The following is a 6,491-nucleotide window of genomic DNA, read 5'->3' on the forward strand; positions in this document are numbered from 1 at the left end:
GGCCATGGGCCGTTGTAGGTGGTCCCTTCATACCGGACCATAAACTCATCAAGCTGTCTCGAAACAAGTATATTTCCCCCCTCCCTCCCACAACACACACAATACTCTCTTTGGAGGGCTGTTCCAGAACTTCACTCCTCTGATAGTTAGAAACCTTTTTCTAATTTCAGCCTAAACTTATTAATGGTCTGTTCATATCCATTTGTTCTTCTTCGAGTGCTGTCCCTGTGGGTGCTCCACTCTAGGTGATGGTGCGTCCCGGCGCTGTTGATCGGAGAGCTTCGGTAGCAGTGCCTGGTTGGGACGCATGTGCTCAGCTGGTGTCCCGCGGTCTCGTTAGAATCTGCCTGAGCGCGCGCGTCCCGTGCCCCCCTCAGTTCCTTCTCAACCGTCCTTGGCTGAAGACAGGACTTGGGGCAGTGCTGATTCTCTTTGATGATCTCTGTAGGGGAAACAGTTGCAAAGAACATAGGAATAGTTATTAGTAACATCTCAGTTGTTTCCCTTCCTTTAGAGTAGTTACATAGTTTAGTTTAAAAAAAAATTCACTTCTGGCTTGTCTCCCGCTGAGACACTTTCCCCTGCCATTTCTAATTCATAATGCCAGGGGCGTCAGATTTTAGAAGCGTGTTTCCTGTCAGGACTCCATGCCAAGGTCTGATTGGCACTCACGTTGTGAGAAGTGCCTCGGTGAAACCCACATCACCGCAAAATGCCTCCACTGTACAAGCCTCAAGACGAGGGCTCATTGCGACAGGGATCTGCGGCATAAAATGCTGCTAATAGAAAAATCCCTACAGCCGCCTTTGGAGACGGGGAAAGTTAAACCCTCTCCCTCACGCTCCACGGCCAGATCTGCACCAGTTGGGAGCATGGCTTCATCCTCTCTGGAGCAGAGGCAAGAAGCACAACAGTCTCAGAAGAGAAACTTTAATAAGGGTAAAGGGTCTCCCGTGAGATCCTTACCCTCTGCACTGACAGCACCAAAGGCAGGTGCCTCAGTCTTTTCAAACGCCTCAGCCGCGGCTCCCGTGGAGCACAGTGACAGGTACCTACCCTATGCCTTGGCCTCAGTGGTACCTTTGGCCACCTCCTACTACCACTCACTCTCAGGCCTCTTCCACCAAACCACTACCTCCTTCTGTGCCTCGATCTCCAACTCCGTCTACTTCTAGAGCACCTGAACCCCGCCCCCGCCCCGAGAACATGGGCTACAGACCATATCCTGACTCACCAATCCCTAACTCTCCATCAACTCCAGATGGAGCCCTCTTCTCTCTGCCTCCACAGAACGTGGACGACTGTAAACTATTTCAAGAACTTTTCAAGAGGGTGGCACTCAGCCAAGACATCCCGTTGGAAGAGGTTCAAGAGACACAACACAGACTCCTCAAAATCCTCCAACCCTCTGTGCCCTCAAAGATTGCGCTCCCCATAAATGAAGCACTCCTGGAACCAGTTGACACTCTCTGGCAGACTCCAGCTTCTCTATTACCAACTTGCAAAAAGGCTGAACGTAAATACTATGTTCCCGCTAAAGGCACTGACTTTTTATTTTCTCATCCACAGCCGAAATCTCTGTTATGAATGCAGTTGCACAAAGGATGAAACAGCCACAATATCGGCCCACCCCACAAGACAAGGACCTTAAATGCCTTGATGTCTTGCGTCGCAAGTTTTATACGTCCTCCACTCTACAATTCAGAATTGCAAACTATTCTGCCCTCCTTGCCAGCTGCGACTTCGATAATTACAATAAACTTTTTGAATTTGCCTCCTATATTCCAGAGGATAGGAGAGCAGACTTCAAAGCAATCCTTGTTGAGGGCCAATTGATTTCCAGAACGGCCCTACAAGCATCTCTAGACACGGCGGACACAGCAGCCCGTACTACTGCAACTGCTGTGGTTATGCGCAGATCTTCATGGCTCTCTGCATCTGGCATCCCTAAAGATCTGCAGACCAAAGTGGAGGACCTCCCCTTTGATAAAGATAAGCTTTTTTCCAGGAAACCAATGAACTTCACACCATGAAAGATTCCAGAGCGACACTGCGCACCCTGGGGCATTCACCCATCCCTTCCCAAGAGACAAATGATACCAACATTATCAAAGACCATGCACACAACAGTATTATCGGCCTCAACCCAAACCATACGATATAACTATGAATTGCGCTAGACCTGCTAAGCGCAGACAAAATCAAGCTCAAGCAGCTACCTCCCACCCATTGGGAAATAAACAACAATTTGAAATGTTGGTCGAGGGTCTGCACAACCACCCCTTGATTCCACTGCCTACTTGCCCATTTGGCACCGTCTCCAAGGTTTCCAACATGCCTGGCAGCAGATTACATAGGACCGCTGGGTCCTCGAAATAGTTCAGTCCAGTTACTCTATCCCCTTTATATTCTGCCCTCCTACCCTTCCCCGTCCCTCTTCAGAGACCCCTCTCATGAGCACTTACTTTGCGCAGAAGTGGCTCACCTTCTACAACTAGGCGCAGTGGAACGTGTGCCGACACAACATCGAGGGAAAGGGTTCTACTCCCATTACTTTCTGACCCAGAAAAAGACTGGGGGATGGAGGCCTACGCCGACTGAACAGATTCGTGAGGATACAAAAATTCAAGCTGGTCACGCTGGGCACAATAATACCTGCACTGGAACAAGGGGACTGGTTCACAGCTCTCAATCTACAGGACACTTATTTTCATATATCAATTCATCCAGTTCACAGACACTTCCTACGATTCACAATCGGTCACGACCATTTTCAATACAGAGTTCTTCCTTTCGGACTCTCCACAGCACCGAGAGTCTTTTCCAAGACTCTAGCTCTAGTCGTGACTCACTTCCACAAACATGGAATCACGCTTTTCCCCTACCTAGACGATTGCCTCACCAAAGGCAACTCCTATGGTGAGACGCTTCAAGCTACCCATTTCGCCATCTCCCTCTTCCATAGCCTAGGCCTCTAAATAAACATCCAAAAATCCACCCTGACACCTACACAACAGATCGGGTTCATTGGAGCTCATCTGGACTCAATCTAAAGCAGAGCCTCACTCCCACATCACAGATTCCTTGCTATCACACAGCTCATACCCATGCTCTCTGTTCCTCCCAGGATACAGGCAAGAATTTGCCTTCAGCTCCTTGGTCACATGGCAGCCACCACCTTCATGGTCAAGTATACCAGGCTACACATGAGATGTCTTCAGGGCTGGCTCAGCTCCAACTTCAAACCCAACAGACACACCTTAGGGATGCTACTAACTTCTCCTCCCAATGTTCTAGCTTCCCTACAATGGTGGACAAGACCAGAAAACCTCTGCACGGGGGTTCCCTTCCAGCAATGATCCCCAACGCTCATGCTCACCATGGACGCTTCCCTAATCAGTTGGGGAGCGCAACTAGCTGGACACAGGGCATAAGGCTGATGGTCTGCATCAGAGATGCCCCTGCACATAAATCTCTTAGAGCTCAGAGCAGTGAGACGAGCGTGCCTTCACTGTCTTCCCCTCATAAAGAACAAATTTATTCAGGTCCTAACAGACAACATAGCATGTACGTTCTACATCAATAGATGCGGGGAGCCCAATCACATTCCCTATGCATGGAAGCCATCCGACTATGGAATTAGTGCAGAAAACATCACATACAAATCATTGCTTCGTACCTACCTGGCTGCCACAACACTACTGCCGACACACTCAGCAGGCACTTCTCGACAGAACACAAATGGGAACTGCACCCCGCAATACTTCAACAGCTCTTCTCCCTCTGGGGGACCCCATCAATAGACCTCTTTGCCACAACCCAGAATCGAAAATGTTGTCTATTTTGTTCCAGAGAGGGACTCGGGACTGCATCCCCAGGAGATGCGTTCCTCCTCCCGTGGACCAACTCTCTCCTGTACGCCTTCCCACCTTCCCTCTGATACACAGGGTTCTTTGAAAGATCATAGACAACAAAGCCCAGGTCAAACTTATTGCCCTGGCTTGGCCGAGACAGACGTGGTATCCTTACCTACTCCACATGTCCTCCCCTCATCCATGGCCTCTCCCCAGCTTTTCCAGGACAAAGGACGGGTTCTTCACCCCCAGCTCCAGAAGCATGGTTCCTTCATGGTTCCAAACCCACGAACTAGCTTGTTCCGAGCAAGTCCGTTACGTCCTCCTGCACAGTAGAAACGACTCCACTCATAAAACTTACCTGCAGAAGTGGAAGCGTTTCTCCCTCTGGTGCTCACATAATCACTTAACACCCCAAATGGTGATCTCCCTAACATCCTAGTCAACCTTCTGAAATTGAAATCGGATGGACTCTCGCTCAGCTCCATCAAAGTACACCTGGCAGCACTTACCACCTTCCATGACTTGTTAGAAGGCTACTCACTCTTTACCCACCCCACCATAAAATGATTTCTCTCAGGCCTACAAAACCTTTACCCTGAAATTTATCCAGCGGCAGCTACACAGAATCTTAACCTCGTTCTTCGCGGTCTCATGAAACCTCCATTCGAGCCCTTGGCTACCTCCTCTCTTATTTATTTGTCCATGAAGGTAGCTTTCTTAGTTGCAATAAAGTCAGCAAGGAGAGTAGGAGAAATAAGCGCCCTGATGGCCTATCCTCCCTACACAATCTTTTCCAAAGACAAAGTCACCCTGAGACCAATCCTAAATTTCTCCCTAACGTGGTGTCCACCTTCCACTTTAACCAACTGATATACTTACCTACGTTCTACCCCAAACCTCACGAGACTCTGCATGAGGCAACTCTGCATACTCTTGACGTCAGGCGAGCAATCGCCTTTTATTTAGATTTATTTATTTAATCGCCTAAACCATTTTGTAAGTCCCCGTGACTCTTTGTCTCCATTACCGAAAGATTGAAAGGTATGGCTATCTCTAGGCAACGCCTGTCTCAGTGGATCTCTGACTGCATCAGATCCTGTTACCGCATCCAAAATATTCAACCGCCCAAAGGCATTCGAACCCATTCCACTCAAGCTGTGTCGACATCCATTGCCTTCCTTCATAACGTACCCATTCCTGACATCTATAAAGTGGCTACGTGGTCCTGTGAACACATGTTTGCCAAACACTATGCTATCATGCAGGACACCACAGCAGACACCATAGTAGGCCATGCAGTATTCTCTACGGTACTCACTGCTGCATCTCCAAAGTCCCACCAACCATAGTGAGTACTGCTCCACATTCACCTGGAGTGGAGCACCCATAGGGACAGCACTCAAAGAAGAAGAGAAAGTTACTCACCTTGCAGTAACTGAAGTTCTTCGAGATTTGTGTCCCTGTGGGTGCTCCACTCCCCACCCTCTTCCCCTCTACTTTGGAGTACTAGTATGATTTCTCCACAGTAGAGAAGGAACTGAGGGGGGCGTGGGACACGCGCACTCAGGCAGATTCTAACGAGACCATGAGACACCAGCTGAGCGTGTGCATCCCGACCAAGACTGTTACCGAAGATCTCCGATCAACAGTGCCGGAACGCACCGTCACCTAGAGCGAAGCACCCACAGGGACACACATCTCGAAGAACTTCAGTTCCTGCAAGGTGAGTAACTTTCTCTTTATGTGCCAACACTGCTGCTTAGCTTCTTTCTCTCCCTGGTGTTTATCCCTCTGATGTATTTATAGAGAGCAATCTTACCACCTTTCATCCTTCTTTTTTTTTTTTTTTTTAGGCTAAATATGCCAAGCTCCTTCAGTTTCCTCGCCTAAGGTAGGTTTTCCATTCCTTTGATCACACCAGTAGCCCTTTCTGCACTTGGTCCAGTTTGAATTCATCTTTCTTATATATGGGAAATATATATAAGCATTTTTATTTACTTTTCTCAAAACCATTGATGGTGCTTCTGAAAAGAGGTCTTCTCCCATTACAGCACCATACACATATTACTGCTAGATATATGGCATTAACAGAGACATTGGAGTGGTTTTGGCATTACAGAAAGGTAATAGTTGCCCCCGAAACATTTAAATTGTTTCATGGGACAGGCAGCCAGGAACTCTGGAGTTCTAATCTCAGCTTTCATATTGATTCCCAGTCCCAGCACTGCCAACTGCTTTCCTGTGTGGCCTGGGACAAATCACTAACGACCTGACTCAAAGCCTATTGATTGCAGTGAATAAATTTCCACTAACTTAGTCCTAGCTACTTCCCCATGGCCTCCTCCCAACACCTTCTTTATGCTCACCACAGGACCTCCCTCCTGATGTCTAATAATGCTTATCCTCCTCAGTCTTCCAGTCGTATGCCTTCTCACTCTCAACTTCTTGCACCTCTTACTCCCAGCTACTGTTGCAAAATAGTGGGCTGTCCCTTGCAAGTCGTCTCTGCCCAGAATTCAAGTTGGATTTACTTGCACTCTTCGCTGATGAGACAGCTTGTGCAGCAGTGACTTGCTGCCAAGGGGGAGAGAGAGGAGCTGAGTCACTGTACAGAGGCAGCTTTTATCAGCTTTC

The 6,491-nt window shown here is 48.3% G+C and overlaps 1 long non-coding RNA gene across 1 annotated transcript; it reads right to left on the reverse strand.

Annotated features, from left to right (window-relative positions):
* Positions 1 to 213: 213 nt before the first annotated feature.
* On the reverse strand, positions 214 to 6,282 carry LOC144260757 (uncharacterized). Its single transcript, XR_013345049.1, has 3 exons — positions 6,224 to 6,282; positions 4,030 to 4,179; positions 214 to 442 (listed from the first exon to the last, which is right to left on the reverse strand). It is a non-coding gene; the product is annotated as an uncharacterized LOC144260757 (long non-coding RNA).
* Between the last annotated feature and the right edge of the window lie 209 nt (positions 6,283 to 6,491).

The sequence above is a fragment of the Eretmochelys imbricata genome, chromosome 2 (assembly GCF_965152235.1).
Source record: "Eretmochelys imbricata isolate rEreImb1 chromosome 2, rEreImb1.hap1, whole genome shotgun sequence".
In the NCBI taxonomy this organism is placed as follows: Eukaryota; Metazoa; Chordata; order Testudines; family Cheloniidae; genus Eretmochelys; species Eretmochelys imbricata.